The 17619-nt window shown below is 36.2% G+C and overlaps 1 protein-coding gene across 1 annotated transcript in view; it reads right to left on the bottom strand.

Moving 5' to 3' along the window:
* Positions 1 to 3981: 3981 nt before the first annotated feature.
* LOC119877537 overlaps positions 3982 to 17619 on the bottom strand; it is a 410753-nt gene continuing 397115 nt past the window's right edge. Inside the window, exons 7-8 of the transcript XR_005378572.1 lie at positions 13942 to 14030; positions 3982 to 4917 (exon numbers count right to left, since the gene is read on the bottom strand). The gene's annotated coding sequence lies outside the window, so the exon portion shown is untranslated. The remainder of the gene's footprint in view (positions 4918 to 13941; positions 14031 to 17619) is intronic.

Below are 17619 nucleotides of genomic sequence, written 5' to 3'. Positions count from 1 at the left end.
CTTAAAACATTAAAAAGAGAATTGTCATATGATGCAGTAATTTACTGCTGGTAAATGAGAAGAATCTAGGGGTCATGTCTAAGAAGTCAACAGGGAACAAGAAAAAAACAATTGACTAATATTTGCAACCGTTCTTCATTTTTGGTTCAACTAGTCTGGCTAAATTCTTACACTCTCAATTTTGGAATGAAAGTGGTGGCCCATTTCATTATTTAAAATTTTAATGGAAAATCATGTTTTCATTGTTATTTTTCTAGAGTTGGTTTTTTGTTGTTGTTGTTGTTTTTGTTTTGTTTTTCTTTGTTTTGTTTTTGTAATGGGACAAGAGTACGCTAAGTATAATGAAGGGTGTCTCCTTATGCTCTTCTTCCAAGTAATAAACCATGGGTACTTTTAAAGGAACACTTTATTAAGATTTTTTATTTTTATATTATTTGTGTAATATTGTTTTAAATGTTGCATTCAGTTTAATTAACTCACGTCTCTACTTTGTAAAATAAGTCTCTATACATTCAACCATAGTGTGTTTATTATAGATAAAGCTCCAATTTACAGAACTATTTTCCTTGGTCCACTTATTTTATACTTCTGTTGTATCTACTCATTTTTTCTAGTAACCATCATAAACCTGCTGTTTTGAGGAAATGTTGGAGGCTAAAGTGTACTTTGCAATGTCTACCTTTGAATGTCTATCTACATTTGAGTGATTTGGTTTAAGAACTTTTTGCATAGAATGCTTGTATCTATGGTTTTACTTCCCTTCAGGCTGTCTCCATTTTAATTTTCAATATAGCCAATGCTTATCTTCCTCTTTACTTTCAAACTCTCATTGCTTGATAACTGATGGCAGGTCATCCTTCAAATTCTTGGGAGAGAGGTAACTAATTCTTTGATGTATAGTTACTGGTTCTACCTCCCTCTGCCTCCATTTATCAAACATCTTCCCCCCATCATTTTTCTCTTTCTTTTCCTTTACTTTCATCCAATCTTCTTCCTCTGTGCTCTCTTCCTTTAGTTGTGTGTGTGTGTGTGTGTGTGTGTGTGTGTTGGCTTGTTGAAACATAGACATTCTTGACACAGTGTGGAGTATTTTATTTTCATTTTCTTAATTAATTCTTATATTTTAATTCCATTTTTTGACCATAATATCTTTGCAGGTCCCAGTTGCCAGAAATCTCATCATAAATCCTTAAATGTCCTATAGAGCTGTATTTTAGACACTACTTCCTATTTATAGGTTTGAAATTCTTTGGTAGTATCTGTAACAAATATAATTTTTTCATAAAACAGAACTTGCTAGTATGCACAGTTTATAACTATCTTTGGATTTCATTTTCACCATGTTATTGCAGATAATATTTTGGGATCATAAACTTTTGTAGTGTATTATGTTTGGGCCTTGAGGCAGAGCCATAAATTTTCCAACATGGAATTTATTCTAGATTCTACTTCATAAATTTTCTAACACAGAATTTTTTCTACAGTCAAATTTGGATTTTAGGGTCCATTTCAAGGGCTATAGTGCATCCCAAGGGAACTGATCAGATTCAACGGATTCTTCTTTTATTGCTACTGAGATATAAATTATTAAATGTTTAAAATCTTAACTGGAAAGGGAATGTAGAGTTTTCCATCTAAGGTTCACCTTTTGCTATACCTTACTGGGGATTTACTGTGTCATTTGAAGATACCCATGTTGTGAATATTACCTCATTTACCCTGAGTTGGTATCTCTCAATTTGTGGGGGTATCATTTAAGGAAACATTTGTCAAAATTACTGGGGATCTTGACTGTCTTTAATGGGCAAGAATGCAGAATGCTAAAAGTTCTATCATAACATGATGAGCCAATCCTTGTAAATTACTTAATCTGTACAAAATATCAATAGGGGCGTCACTAAATACTGAAAAGTCTTGTTCCAGTTTCGCTAAAATGTAGATATACAAAAGGATTGAATAAAGTGTATTTCTTGCTGATTTATTGAACAAATTAGATTTTGGAAGAGTAACCAATAACCCACTTCATTTTCAGCCATTGTTCTTTCAGTTTCACAACTAATTTTTAAAATATACCTGTGATGACTCTCAAACTTGATTATTTAACTTCTGAGCACTCTTCAAAAATAGGTAGACTGGTCCAGTACAAGTAATATCAAAACTCTAAATTCCTAACTAGCTTAATTTCTACTTTCCAGCAGCTTGGGTCTGACTCAAATTGGTAATATTTCAGTGGGTGAGAGGGGTTGTCTTCTTCACCCACTTGCTTCCCCGCTTGCTTTATGAATTTGTCTTCATAAAGATGTGATCAGGCATAGGTGGCCCTTGCTGTAAGAGAATATCTAAAACTGACTGATGTGTCCTCTCTGGCTAGCTATTTATGAGATTCCATTCCTCCATTCGGTTTCCTGTGGCCCATTCGTTTAGATGAAATTGGTCTTCCAAAGTGATTTCCTTGAGTGGAATATTGCTAAATGCATCCCCAGGCTAGTTTATTGCTGCAAAATTTACATCTGCTCCATAAATGTCTTTGTCCCATTGTTGTTGGTAGGCAGTTACTTCCCAATGTGCTATACTTTCTCTGAGGCATTCCTTCAACCAGACTCTCATCATCACATTTCTCCTGGTGAGAGTCCTATACCAGTCAAGATCAGAGTGTTGGTCTTAAAACCTTCTCTGTCCCTTGAATTCCCTCCTTAGAGCTTAGAATACTGACACACTTCTCCAAGACACTTCATATTATCAGGATTTTTGGCCTCAAAATTCTGTGCTCCAAAGTTGATGAAGGGGCAAAGGCTGGAGAAACTAGGGTAATTCTTTCAAGTGCAGCATATATGGCTTAGACTTTGCTTTAGAACTTGGGCCACATTATTCTCAGATTTGAGGATTTACACCAAAACTGAGACAGAAATAATCCCACTTAATAGCCTGTTATGCTAAATAGGCAAAACTTCTGCAGTGTACCACCAAGGCTATGGAAGGAAGTTTGTGACCAATACCCACATAAGGAGTAGCATGGTGGTAATAGTTAGTAGTGTTTACTCCCAGGACAGAGTAAGGTGTAAGGTCTAGCTTCAGGGGTGCTAGAATCAAAGGGCAAGAGACATACAAATAAGAAACAAGTGCTTCCTTTCATAAATTATTCTTTGTGTAGGTCAGACATACTGGTAAGTGGTGGAGACTCTGGGTGTGAGTCAATAGAGCTTTTTTTCCAAGATTTTTACCAGTTTTTATCTTGCTTGTTAGCAGAATTTGAATCAGGATCCTCAACTGAATTAAACCCCAAGAGCTGGGTTTCAGAGACTAGATTCACATGCTACCACATGCTGTAATATGCAAGATAGCCCCTTAAGGAATGGAAATGAAGGAGCTCTATGAACAGAGCAGAACACCACAAGCATGGACCAAGGCTCAGGCAAATAGGCAGTAGGTAATATGTGCATCTTATATTCACAAAGTGATGAGTGCTGTTTTAGCTCAGTCTCCCTAGAAGATAGAGCTTCATTTAAGTATTGTATTAGCTTAGACAGCCTTAATAAAATACCACATATTGGGTAGTTTAAACAACAAAAATTTAGTTTCTCATAGTTCTGGAGCCTGGAAGTCTAGGATTAGGGTGCCAGATTCTGGTGAAGACTCTTCTCCTATCTTGTCAATGGCTGCTTTATCACTGTGTCCTCTCTGATATCTCTTTATTAAAAGGAACTAATCCTATGGTTAAGGCTCCATCTTCATGTCCCTGATTACCATTCAAAGGCCCCATCTCCAAGTACCATCACATTGGTAGTTATGAAAAAACATTCTATTCATAGCAAGCATCAAGTACCAAAGCTGTTATTAAGAGGTAAAAACTCAGGGGAAGTGAGAGTGAGGAATAAAGGAAATGAAGCAAATGGATGGGTAATCACTGAGAGACATGTATTACCACTCTGGCCACGCTTTCTTGTGAACTGTGAAGATATCCAAACAGTATCTCAGCAGGAATTTCTTTTTTTTTTAATTTTATTTATTTATGATAGTCACACACACAGAGAGAGAGAGAGAGAGGCAGAGACACAGGCAGAGGGAGAAGTTGGTATCAAATTTGGTATCAAATTTAAGACCACATTAATTTAAACAAACAAATAGACAAAAGAACTTAGGGAATATAGACGAATTGATATAGAATCTTCCTATCTGCAATTATGATATGCTTTTCTACCAATTTGTGATTTTCTATACTTTGGGAGTGGTTTTGGTTTTTTTGTATGGGGTTTGCTAATTTAGGCCTATGGTTTTATGTCTTTTATGTTGCTAATAAAAGGGGGGTGGGAGTGAATGGGTGACGGGCACTGGGTGTTATTCTGTATGTTAGTAAATTGAACACCAATAAAAAAAAAAAACTGATCTTCCATTGTATCTTTGAACTGGTTGCATTATGTTTAGATAAATTCTATTTATTTATGAATAGAATAAATAGAATTTATCTAAACATAGATAAATATGATCCACCGGGAGCCCGATGTGGGATTCGATCCCAGGTCTCCAGGATCGCACCCTGCCAAAGGCAGGCGCCAAACCGCTGCGCCACCCAGGGATCCCCTCAGCAGGAATTTCTATGCAAGACTGCTCCAAGTGCAGGTTATAGGGAAATCTGTGCTTTGGAGCAGTCCTTTGGAGAGAAGAGAGAATTTATCATCTAAGCTCCTTCTTCTGTTTCATATTGGTTGAAATTTGCTCCCTGGTGTGGTAAATCCTCCATGCTTCTGGTCTTCTCATCCTAGTTGCTTTGGCAGCTTCTCAAAAAGTTATGCTGTGTAGCATTTCCTGTGAATTCACAAGTGATGGAAGGATCTCTAGACTGGGTGGGTAGACCTCCAGCAGTGGAGCCCTCTGAACTTAGTAGGAATCAATCAGCCACTCTTGGCAAGCCAGGTGAATCTGAGGAAATAGAAAAGAAGTGCCTGAAACAGATGCCTTGATTGGTTGATATGTTAATATGACATTAGAGGAATCTATGACAGGTGAGACACAAGGGATTACAGACAGGTGATATGAGAGAAGAAAGCAGGGATCTAGGAAAAGAAAATGAAGACTCAGGGCAAGACTCTCATGTTCAGCAAGACTGGTATGAAAAAGTCAGATTCCAAGGAAAGTAAGTGGACAGGGGATCAAATTGAGGGATCCAGGCAGAGAAGATAAGAAGTAGAGTAAAGGCAAGTTGCAACAACCGCCTTATAAAGTCAGAGCAGAACGAGAAACAACAAAACTGTCCAAGAAGCAATGATATTAACTTCTGGGATTCTTAAATTCCCCAAACTAGTAATGAAATAAACTTTGAGGGATGCCTGGGTGGCTTGGCTGTTGAGTGTCTGCCTTTGGCTCAGGGCGTGATCCCGGAGTCTCAGGATTGAGTCCCACATCAGGTTTCTCGTGGGTAGCCTGCTTCTCCCTCTGCCTTTCTCCTTTTCTGTGTCTCTCATGAATAAACAAATAAAATCTTAAAACAAAAGAAATAAACTTTGACCCTGGCCTTTATTTGTTTTTCAATGTCTTTATTCATTTAAGAGTACTGATTACATGCCATGGTATAGATATCAAAGATTCAATGGGGATAGATCAAAATGATAGTGAATTTCTAGAGAAGGAAATGTGTACTGAAGCTTTGTGATTTGGTAGAGACTTGTCTAGGGTAAAGGCTAATGAGTTCTCTATTTCTTTCTTTTTTTTTAAATTTTTATTTATTTATGATAGTCACACAGAGAGAGAGAGAGAGAGAGAGAGGGAGGCAGAGACATAGGCAGAGGGAGAAGCAGGCTCCATGCACCGGGAGCCTGACGTGGGATTTGATCCCGGGTCTCCAAGATCGCACCCCAGGCCAAAGGCAGGCGCTAAACCGCTGCGCCACCCAGGGATCCCGAGTTCTCTATTTCTAAATATCTTTCATCTTCTCTTCTTGAGCATTCTCATTTGACACTGTATCTTGAAACTCTTACTTTAAATATATAAACAAATTAATTTTTTAATTGATAGACTTAATTTTTTAAATAAGTTTTAGGTTTATACAAAATTGGGTAGATATTATACATATACCCTCTGGTTCAATATTCACATAGGTTATATGATAATCTACCTAGATTCAGAGAAGGCATTTGACAAAATAAACATTAGTTTTTGTTAAAAGTTTTCAACAATACAGTAATCTATTTGTACTTTCTTAATTTGATTTTCTATCAATTTGAAGTAACATGGGTATATATCTAAAAGTCCAAGTCATACTGAATGTGGAGATACTATAAGCATTCTTACCAAAGTAAAACAAAAATGAATGTCCTCTCTCACTGCTACAGTTTAACATTTTTGGAAAGAGATTAATCTATAAAATAGGCAAGAGAAGAAATTTAGAGGTTTAAAATATTGGAAAGGAGGAGGCAAAACTATTACAATTTGCAATTGCTGTAATGTTACTTGTGGAAAACCTAAGATACTAAGTAGGAAAACAAGATCCTACATGTATAAAATAATACAGTACTATGGTAGAATATAAAATTACTATTCCTAAATAAATAGAATTTATCTAAACATAATGCAACCAGTTCAAAGATACAATGGAAGATCAGTTTTTATTAGCAACATAAAAGACATAAAACCATAGGCCTAAATTAGCAAACCCCATACAAAAAAACCAAAACCACTCCCAAAGTATAGAAAATCACAAATTGTTAGAAAAGCATATCATAATCGCAGATAGGAAGATTCTATATCAATTCGTCTATATTCCCTAAGTTCTTTTGTCTATTTGTTTGTTTAAATTAATGTGGTCTTAAATTTGATACCAACTGGGACTAAATAAAATTATTCTGAAGTTCACATAAAAAAGATATGCAAGTATAGCCACATAAACTAGGGGAAACTAGCTCAATAGATATGATGAAGTATACTATAAGCCACAAAAGGTAAACACTGTCATACTTGCCCATGAACTGACACATGAAACAGGATAGTAAGATTACAGATAAACAAAATATATACAAGAATGTAATATGTGATAAAAGTGTTATCAGAAAAATTGAAAAAAATATACAATTTTCTATTTTGATGTGCCCTAAGGTATTAATCTCAAGTTGTCATGACTATTGCACTTTGTATCATGGTTAGAAAAGTCTTCCCCATCTGGAGTTATAAGCAAAAATTAACCCATGGTTTTTGTTTATTAAAAAATGTGAACTTTTGGTCAGCAATGTTAGAACAATTTAGCTAAGCCATCTGGAGTAAATTAATATTGCACATCTTACACCAGGATAAATTCCAAATGGATCAAAGATTGAAATTTTGAAAATAAAACCATACAACTGGTACAAAAAAAAATCACTGAGTTCTATTGTATCTTTGCAATGGGGAAAGCCTTTCTTAATATAATGAAAAATTCAAAAGTCATTAAAAGTGATAATTTTGACTAGATAAAAATCAAGAACTTCTGCATGAAATGAGAAACATATGCGAACTCAAAAGATGAATGAAAAATTGGTGATGGTTGGTGGATGGAGGGATTGTAACTCATATCATTAACAAAGGCTAATTCCTTGATCCATAAGTAGCTCTAAGAAATTGAGGTAAAACTAACAATCCCAAAGAAACGTGGTTAAGATTATTCACAGATAAATATATAAATGCTCCTCAAACATAGGAAAAGAAGCAACATGTCCATGGTAATATGAGAAGTGCAAGTTTAATTTACATTGAGATATTATTTTTCACATTTTTATATTGGCAAAAATCCAAAAAGTTGACATACTCTTTTAGCAAAATTGGTGGAAAACCGGTACTCTCATAGATTGTTTTTAGGATTCCAAAATGAAACAACCCTGTAGAAAGGAAACTGGATCTCATCTACCCAAATAATTTAACCTTTCCTAGCAATCCAACTATTGGGAGATAATCCTACAGATACATATGAACATTTAAGAAACAGAGGATATCATTAATTGAGGGATTGTTTATAATGCTACAAAATTGGAAACTGCTCAACCGTCTGACATGAGGGGCTAGTCACATGAATTCTGGTGTTTCCATACAACACAGTCCTAAGAAATGATAAAAGAATGACATGACAAAGATTTTGGTACTGAAGTGGTGAGATCTTCAACATTTTTTGGTAAGTATATAAAAAAAAATAGAACAATATTTAAAGCACGTTCTCTTTTGTGTGAGAAAGGGGAAATACATATATTCATATTGGTTTATGTATTTATAAAGAAATAATAAAAGAATGCACAAAAAAGAATACAGTCATCATCTGTAAGGGAGAGGTTGAGGATAGAGGTGGGAGTCTTTCTGTAGATTATATATTTTATATTGTTTTGATTTTGAACCATTTGAACATACTTCTTTAAAAATAGTATTACATACATGTATATGTATATATGCATTGTATAAAACTTAAAAATTCTAGATTCAAAGTTTTCCACTAGAAATCTGAATATCTGAAAAAATTGCTCCATTGTCTTCTAGCATTTGACTCATTAAAATCCAACACACTCAGATTCTTATTTTTTTGTGGGCACATGTGCATTCTCTCTTTCAAAAAGCTTATAGAATTATTTTCTTTATTTTTGAAATCACAAAATTTCATCAGGATGAATGTGCTCAGCATTTTGTATGCTGTCTCAATCTGAATACAAGAGGATATTTTTAAACTTAAAAAAGTGATTTTTTTTTAGTCCTATTTATCTGGCTATTTTTCCTCTTTACATTCTAGAAGATTCTCATGTCTTTATCACCTATTCCACTAAAACATAATTTTGCTATGTAAATATTTCATAAACGTGTGAATGATTCCCAACTGGGCTATACATTGCTCGGAGAAAAATCAAGAGACCTAGACAAAGGGGATTGTATCCATATTATGGATTTTATAGCCAAGATATATGTTCTTTTAAATTTCACACTCCCTACTATTTATCATCTCCTCCCCAAAACCCAAGGATCTATTTTATTAAAAGGCAATAAAAATGTAGGAAAACCTCCTAAAAATAGCTCTGTTGTCTTTCTTTTGACTTTTTTCCCCAAGATGTACAAACTAAGAACAGTACAAGACAAATGCTTTCTTCTGAAACTTCACATACAGAAATTCAGCACATTTATCAAAAATAGGGGAAGATCTAAATCAGAATGTATATAAGCAAAGACAGTTACAAATTATTTATGATACAGCCGCTCTTTTTCTAGCATTTTCACAGTGATATGGGAAACATTTTATCTGGCAACTTATGTAGTTACAAAAAAATTCTTCCAATGTTTAAAAAAATTAACAAGGTTGATTTTAGATTTGAAGCAAGAATTAAAAAAGGCAGACGACACTCCAACACTGAACTTCCTTTGTGCTGGATTTCGTTAAGTCTATTAAACTAATTCTTTAAAAGATTTTATTTATTTATTCTTGAGAGAGAGAAAGAGAAAGAGAGAGAGAAGGAGAGAGAGAGGCAGAGACACAGGCAGAGGGAGAAGCAGGCTCCATGCAGGGAGCCCGACGTGACTCTCGATCCCGAGACTCCCGAGATCATGCCCTGGGCTGAAGGCAGGGGCTAAACCGCTGAGCCCCCAGGCTGCACTATTAAACTAATTTATTAAGCTACTTTTCTGTTAATACATCACTACTAGTTTTCTTTTAACAGATTTTCCAAAAAGCTTTGAATTTTTCCTTAGTGCCGTTCTTTAGTTTTATGATTATATGAAGTTTTTTTCAGGTTGACTTAATACTTTATAGATAAACCACTACATAGCTGATCAATTTATTTTGTATATGATATGAATTAATGCACTCTATGATGCAATGCAATATTGTATATTAATTACTTAATGTACTCTTTCCCTTCCTGGTTTATGAAGCTCAGTCATGCATTATCATTTGAAGGGATCTAATCCCAGATTTCTTTTTTGTTTGGTCCAGTGGAAGCTTGTTCAGCATACAGTAACATTCATCTGTATCCATAGGTTCTTTTCTTTATCAGTGTATATGAGGGGAAATATATTTACACTATCTAGTGATTTTATTGTATCTCTGAGGCTACTTTCCCATACTCAAAATTTTGTAAACATTTTTTTTGAACCTTAGAAAATGAAGAATGTTGTTGAATCAAAATCATACATACTTTCCTTCCACTATCTGCACCCCTTTGCCCCAAGAGTTATATATCACTCTGAAACATAATTCCACTTTTTTTCTCAAGATTTGCTGTATTCTCTACCCATCTCAGTCCCTGAGCCTGTCCTATGCAGATCAGTCCACTGTGCATTTTCGTTCACTATATCCTCTGCCTAGAACACATTTATTTTTTCTTCATGCATCTATCCCACCATCCCTGAAAAGCCTGGTTCAATCTCCCCTGGACCTCAAGTCCTTTCTCAATCTTCTCTCCATCTTTCCTTTGAAAAATAACAACTTTACCACTTATTAAGAGCTTATGCTGTCAGAGCTTGTAAAACTTTCCCACCAAGTCCTCCCTTTATCAGAGAAGAATGAATACTATTTCAAAGGTGTGTGGAAGTGAGGGGCTGTCTTATATATTTCTTTAAAATTACATGTTTGTTTTAAAATAATTTTTAAACTTATTTTCATCAGAATTGACTGAAGGACTGAGTCACCAGGGCAACTGTCTGGGAAATGGTTGCTCCTTGCCTTGCTAAACATCCACACAAGGAATCAGAAATAGGCTATTCTATGACTTGAAGTTTCTTAACACATATCTCCTTATATAGTGAATGAGATGTAACTTAGTACCACTGCCCATGAAGCAGAGAGAGCCCTTGATTTGAAAACAAAACAAAACAAAACAAAACAAAAGAAATTAAATAAAAAGAAAAAGGAAATGATAGAGACCGAAGGAGGGAGGAAGGAAGCAAAGAAAGAAGAAAGGAAGGAAAATGAGAAATTTTACATGTAATTTCTCATGTAATCCTTGTAATACTTCCTTAGATGAAATATTCTTTAAATCCTTCAATAGACTCTAATCATGCTTAAGTTAGAGTCTAGCCTCCTGATTGTGGTTTGCCAGTCCTGTATAATCCACCATCTGTCGAAATCTTTGGCCTCCTCTTCTGCCCCACCCTAGTCTGTCTCTGCTCCAGCCATCAGGATTCTGTTCCTTCCTCTAAGACATGACCAACCACCCCTTCTCTGCAGGCCTTCCAACTCTTCTTACCCTCTTAAAAGACCACTGCCTCAGGAACATTTTTTCTTTTATGTTTATTTGTTTGTTCTATTCTTCTATCTCCATTTTAGAATAAACACATTTTTGACTCCTTGCTTCTTGTTGAATGAGAGCTGAGACTATAACTGTCTTAATCACCATTGCATCCAAGAGTCTGGTGTATGGCAGATGCTCAAATATGACAGAACAAATTAGGTAATATGCCGATAATTATCTTAAGGATGGGGTACTTGGAGCCTGTTTGAATTTGAGGTACTTAGAGCAAGGTTGTATAGCTAATAAGCAACAGGGTCAGGATCTAGGTCTCTCTGACTTCATGGACAGAAGATTTAACTACCCACTCTACAGGTTTAAAATTGTCACACCCTGCCTGCTTGCTTAGCTTGTGACCCCTCTCATTTGTTGCCTCATAATAATTTCCACTCCATTTCTGCCATATTGTACTTACAAGTGTTTTTCTTTTTTTAAATAAGATTTATTTATTTATTTGTGTGTGTGTGTGTGTGTGTGTGAGAGAGAGAGAGAGAGAGAGAGAGAGAGAGAAGAGAGAAAGAGTGCTTGAGTCAGCCAGGGGAAGGGCAGAGGGAGAGGGAGAGAGAATCTCAAGCAGACTCCCCGCTGAGCATGGAGCCTGATGCAGGGCTAGATCCCATGACCCTGAGACCATGACCTGACCTGAAATCAGGAGTTGGATACTTAACTGACTGACTGAGCCCCTCTATTGGTATTTTTCTAATGTCCTATATCTCCAACTAGAATGTTGCCTCATCTCTTCAGGAGAGGGGTCAAGTTTATTGTTATTGTTTTAAGATATTTGTTCTTATCTGATGGCTGCTGGAGGGGAGGTGCGCAGGGGGAGAGGCAGATAAGTGAAATGGGGATGAGTGAATATACTTGCAGTTCTTGAAGAAATATAGGCCTCTCATTAGTGAGACACATTTCTCAGGCCTTTGGGAGCCAAAATTGTTTCTTATTCTTGATTTCTCCTACAGAATAGCAGAAGACCTTGCACATTGGAAATGATGGTCATACACACTAAACTCTGCAAGGTACTCCATGCTCACATGCCCTCCTCTCTTCCTTCTTTCTCTTCTGCTTCTGGAAGAAAGAGGTGAGATTGGAGTCAAAGACAAAATGGACTCCTCAAGAATATTCAGATAGGCATAGCAATATTTGCTTTAAAAGGAGGTATTTAAAAGCTGCATAACCAGCACCATTAAATTAGTTAATGATTCTACAAGTGGGCAGTATAAGCTGGGCTCACTTTGGGCCAGCAAAGTTCAATTCATTTGTGTTCACTCCTGGATCTGCAATCAAGTAGTGAGTTGGGTGGGTCAGTCTGGATGGCTTGTGATTGGTCTTCACTAGGGATAGCTGTTGACTGAATATCTTTTCATAAGATCTATCAGCCTGCAGCAGACCAGCTGAGTCTTATTCACAAGATAGAGTGTTATAGGCGAGTTTCATATCTCTTCAACTTCTCATTTGCAATTGCCCACTGGCCAAAGTCACATTGCCATGTCCAGTGTTGGTATGGGAGCAGTTACCCAAGGCATGCACACAAGAAGGAAGGAACAAATCTGGGTGTTTACGGCAGTATTCTACAATTACATAAAATAGTAGTATATGAAAGTCAAAAAACAAACCTTTTAAAGACTCTGGCTTAACTAAATGTGTTTTTCTTCCCTCTTCCTCCTGAAACCCCATTAAAAATAAGTAAGTAAACTGCACTAGTAGGTATTTACCTCAAAGATACAAACGAAGTGATCTGAAGGGGCACCTACACCCCAATGTTAATAGCAGCAATGTCCACAATAGCCAAACTATGGAGATAGACCAGATGTCCATCGACAGATGAATACATAAAGAAGATGTGGCATGTATTCCAATGGAATATTACTCAGCCATTAAACAAAATGAAATCTTGTCATTTGCAATGACGTGGAGAGAACTAGAGGGTATTAGGCTAAGCAAAATAAGTCAATCAGAGAGAGACAATTATATGATCTCACTCATATGTGGTATTTAAGAAACAAAACAGAGGAGCATAGGGGAAGGGAGGGGAAAATAAAACAAAATGAAATCAGAGAGGGACACAAATCATAAGAGACTCTTAATCATAGGAAACTGAGGGTCACTGGAGGGAAGAGGTTGGGGGGTGGGGTAACTGGATGGGTATTAGGGAGGGCATGGGATGTAATGAGCACTGGGTGTTATATAAGACTGATGAATCATTGACTTCGACCTCTGAAACTAATAATACTACATCTACATGTTAGTTAATTGAATTTAAATTAAAAAATAAAAATTAAAGAAATGTATGAACAAAGAAAAAATATCCAAGCAAGGATTTTAATATTTTTGCTAACTGATACAACAAAGCAGAGGAAGCTACTCATAAAATACCTATCAATAAGAAGTAAATGTAATTAACTACTCAACATTCCTTTTCCCCTGGCTCTAGACTTGAGGTTTCAAGGACTGGAAAGGGTGAGGGGTGAAGGGATGGGCTGAGAGCTGGGAAATTGTTTTGAAAACCTACATAGCAGGCACCTGGTGGCTCAGATGGTTAAGTATCTGCGTTTGGTTCAGGTCATGATCCTGGTGTCCTGGGATCGAGTCCCGCATCAGGATCCCTGCTCAACAGGGGAGCCTGCTTCTCCTATCTCTCTCTGCCTCTCCGTGAGCTAGTGTACTCTCCCTTTCAAATAAAATAAGTAAAAATCTTTAAAAGAAAAAAAAAAAGAAAACCTACATGAAAAGCAGTCACACCTCAGTTCCCTTCCTCTTCTTCTTGCAGACAGGAACTACCTGCTCTTAGGCCGGAAACAGGAAGTCTTTTGTCTGTAAAAATTAAGATGAAGATGTTTAGGATCTGGAAAGGATGGTAGGTTGAGTTGGCGGTATACGCTAGGATGAGTTGAAAGGCTGCTTATTGAAAAGTGGCAGGGCCCAATCTCAATTCCCTGCCTTACATTGAGAATAGAAACAACTAAATATCCCTTACCTGGGAAGAAGATAGGCAGGTTCTTCTTTGAAGAGACTGCTTGGTTTCAGAAAATGACATATTGACATTTAAGAAGGCAGGCAGGCATTGTCTTTTTTTTTTTTAATTTTTTTTTTATTTACTTATGATAGTCACAGAGAGAGAGAGAGAGGCAGAGACACAGGCAGAGGGAGAAGCAGGCTCCATGCACCAGGAGCCTGATATGGGATTCGATCCTGGGTCTCCAGGATCGCGCCCTGGGCCAAAGGCAGGCGCCAAACCGCTGCGCCACCCAGGGATCCCAGGCAGGCATTCTCTATTCTTCACCACACACACAGAATTCCCAAGCAATTCTTGACTGCTGAATTCCAAGTACTTATAACAGTACCTGACACATAGTAGGCACTCAATAAGTATTTATTGAATACTGAATAGATGAGTTTTAAGTACTTTGTCCTAAACATAGGCAGCCAGACTCACCAGATATCTGAGGAAAATCTTTAACATGAAAAACAAAGAACTAGGAAAAACCAAACACAGACTGATAGAAGAAACTTAAAGGAAACAGAGGTAATGGAGGGGAAAGACAAAAGTATTACAAAAAGTATACCTAATTAAGATTCTCAAAGAGATAAGAGATCCAGAACCCAAAAAATGTAAAATAATACCTGAAAATATAATTATATCAGAATTACACACACACACACACACAGACACTATTCCTTCCTTCATTTCACATATGAGAAAATTGAGATAAAGCCCATTTAGGTAACACAGGAACAGACTTTGAGCTGAATCCAGGAAACACTGCAGTGCTGCCTCAGATGCAGATCCTTGATATTTACACATTTGTCTGAGCCATCCTCCTCTCTCAAGCCTCTGCTATCCTCCCTACAAGTCAAAATTCTGCTCATTTCCCAGGGCCAGCTCCCCTCATAAACCCGTCTGTGAACACAGCTGATCATACTATCTGTATTCCTCAAACACTGATAATCTGTAGCATCTATTTTATTACTGAATTATGTGATTGCTTTGTTATCTAGTTGGCTTTTTAAAAATATTCATAATTCTGTCCTCCCCAACAAGAGCAAATCCCAAGGGACGGAAACTTTTCAGGAGTCTTTATCAAAAGGCTAAGCACACAAGAGTCACTTTAGAAAAATCTGCTGACTTGAGTCTAACTAGAGTGTTTACTTGATTATTTCATGGCTCAATATTTGGAACATTCCAAACTCATAAGATCTACTTGACAAAAGTGTCTTGTTACTTCAGCCCTTGGTGTAGTTGATTTGTCATTATCATACACAACTCATAGTCTGGCAGTAGTAGACAAAAGCAAATATCCTGCACGCTGTGTTTGACATAAAACAAGAATGACCTGGATAAACAGGTATCACTTTATAACACAGGTCTCTCTTGAGAAAGAGAAAGTAATTCTCTATCTTTCCAATATGTTTATGCTATAAATGGTTAGGTAGTTCTTGGTGGTTTTATGGCTTGATGTGACATTTTATCAAGTTTTTTCTGGGCCAGTGTTTTCATACTATAAGTATGTATCTCTCAGTATCATTAGTGGTAACCAAACACCTTCAAGTCAAACATAGAATCCCATTTTTGGAATATATTAGAGACATATTTTTTTAGCTAAACATACAGTATTAATGCTTATTAAATATCCACTTTGGACTTAGCAGTATCCTAAGATCTGTGGTAAAATTATGCAAGAAACAAAAGACCTAGTCCTTACCCTCAAAGAGCATACAGTTGAATTTATTTGTATTTTATATGTTAAAATATGACTGAGTTTTATATGTTGAAATACGATTGCTAATTAAAACACTTTGAAGTTAATGCAAACCATCTTTGTTTCTTAAAACAACAGTGAATATTTTAGCAAGATTGAAAAACTGGCCACTGTACAAAGCCTTTGTCTTTTAAATTTATTTATATATGTATGGATGGATGGATATATACATATGTATGTATGCATGTATGCATGGACTTTCACAGGGCAGTTATACATATTTATGCCTTTTGAAATATTGCCTAGCACATGTATCTGAAAACCAGAGAAGATTTGAGACAGTCATCTTAAATTCTCCGGTAAATATTTTATGATTTATAGTTTTCCATTTATGGAAGGATTTGGGTTGGGAAACTATAGATGATCAAATGATTGCTTGGAAATGTCAGGGAAGAAACAGATAAGGTACTTCTAAATGGATAATTCAATGTAATAGTGCTGAAGAAACATCTTGCTTCTTAGGTCTACCTAAATCTATACATAATAAATCTTATATTTTAAATGTATTGTAAAGCATAAAGTGCTTTCCCATAGCTGATCTCATTTTGATTTTGGTCCAAACACATATAAATATATTCTATTATGTATATACAAACTAGAGGTACACATTCATGTCAATTCAAGATAGAATAGAATACAGTCATAAATCAAGTCTCATTGATGAGCTATAACAGAAGCATTTATTTTTTGTTCGTTTATGTTTTGTCTTTCCCTTGGAATTAGAGGTTTGAGGTGTCATTATTTAGAGATTTTATCTTCCTAATGTTTAACCCCCAAGATTTTGTGGGTCTTTTTAATTTTTCAGCTGAAAAGAACTACAATTCTTGGAAATGTCTGGTTTTCTCTATGATCTAAAACAGGCAGCCCTTCCTCTCTTACCTAGAACAACACTGCCAGAACTAAATGCTACATCAACATTTGGGTTCACAGATCACAAGAGGGAGTAGCAAGGTAATCCAGAACTACTTATAACCACACCGGGAAGATCCTTTCCAGTGTATGTTCTAGTGGGGAGCACAATCATCTTCACATCTACCATTATAATTATCAATAATCATTATCAGAGGAGTTTTTATTTTTATTTTTATTTATTTATTTATTTTTCAGAGGAGTTTTTAGAAACCTAATTATAAAAAGTGAAGAAGACATCTAAGCAAAGTTCACAAAAATCACACTCTAACGCTGAACATTAAAGGAATAAGCAGTCTGTGACAAACACTAATAGAAAAAAATTCCTGGCCAGAATAGGTGCATATACAAACTGCGATTTTAAAGCCAATCATAGTATCAAGCAACTGTTTAAGAAGAAACAAGAGGTGGGGGCGGCTCAGTGATTGTGTGTCTGCCTTTGGCTCAGGTCATGATCCCCACGTCCTCGGATGGATTCCCACATCAGGCTGCCCACAGGGAGCCTGCTTCTCCCTCTGCCTATATCTCTGCCTCTCTCTCTCATGAATAAATAAATAAAATCTCAAAAAAAAAAAAAAAGAAAAGAAAAGGAGAAACAGGAGGTATAAACAGCTCATAATTCTGACCCTGTCACTTCGGTGAAAAAGACTTGAAATTTCATGCATTATTGACATGTTTTTAGTTTAGTTGTTAATACAAATCTACTAAACCAGACTTTCACTAACATTGTTTCT

This window comes from Canis lupus, chromosome 25 (assembly GCF_011100685.1).
Source record: "Canis lupus familiaris isolate Mischka breed German Shepherd chromosome 25, alternate assembly UU_Cfam_GSD_1.0, whole genome shotgun sequence".
Lineage (NCBI taxonomy): Eukaryota > Metazoa > Chordata > Mammalia > Carnivora > Canidae > Canis > Canis lupus.
This window is presented reverse-complemented; position numbering and strand designations above follow the sequence as displayed.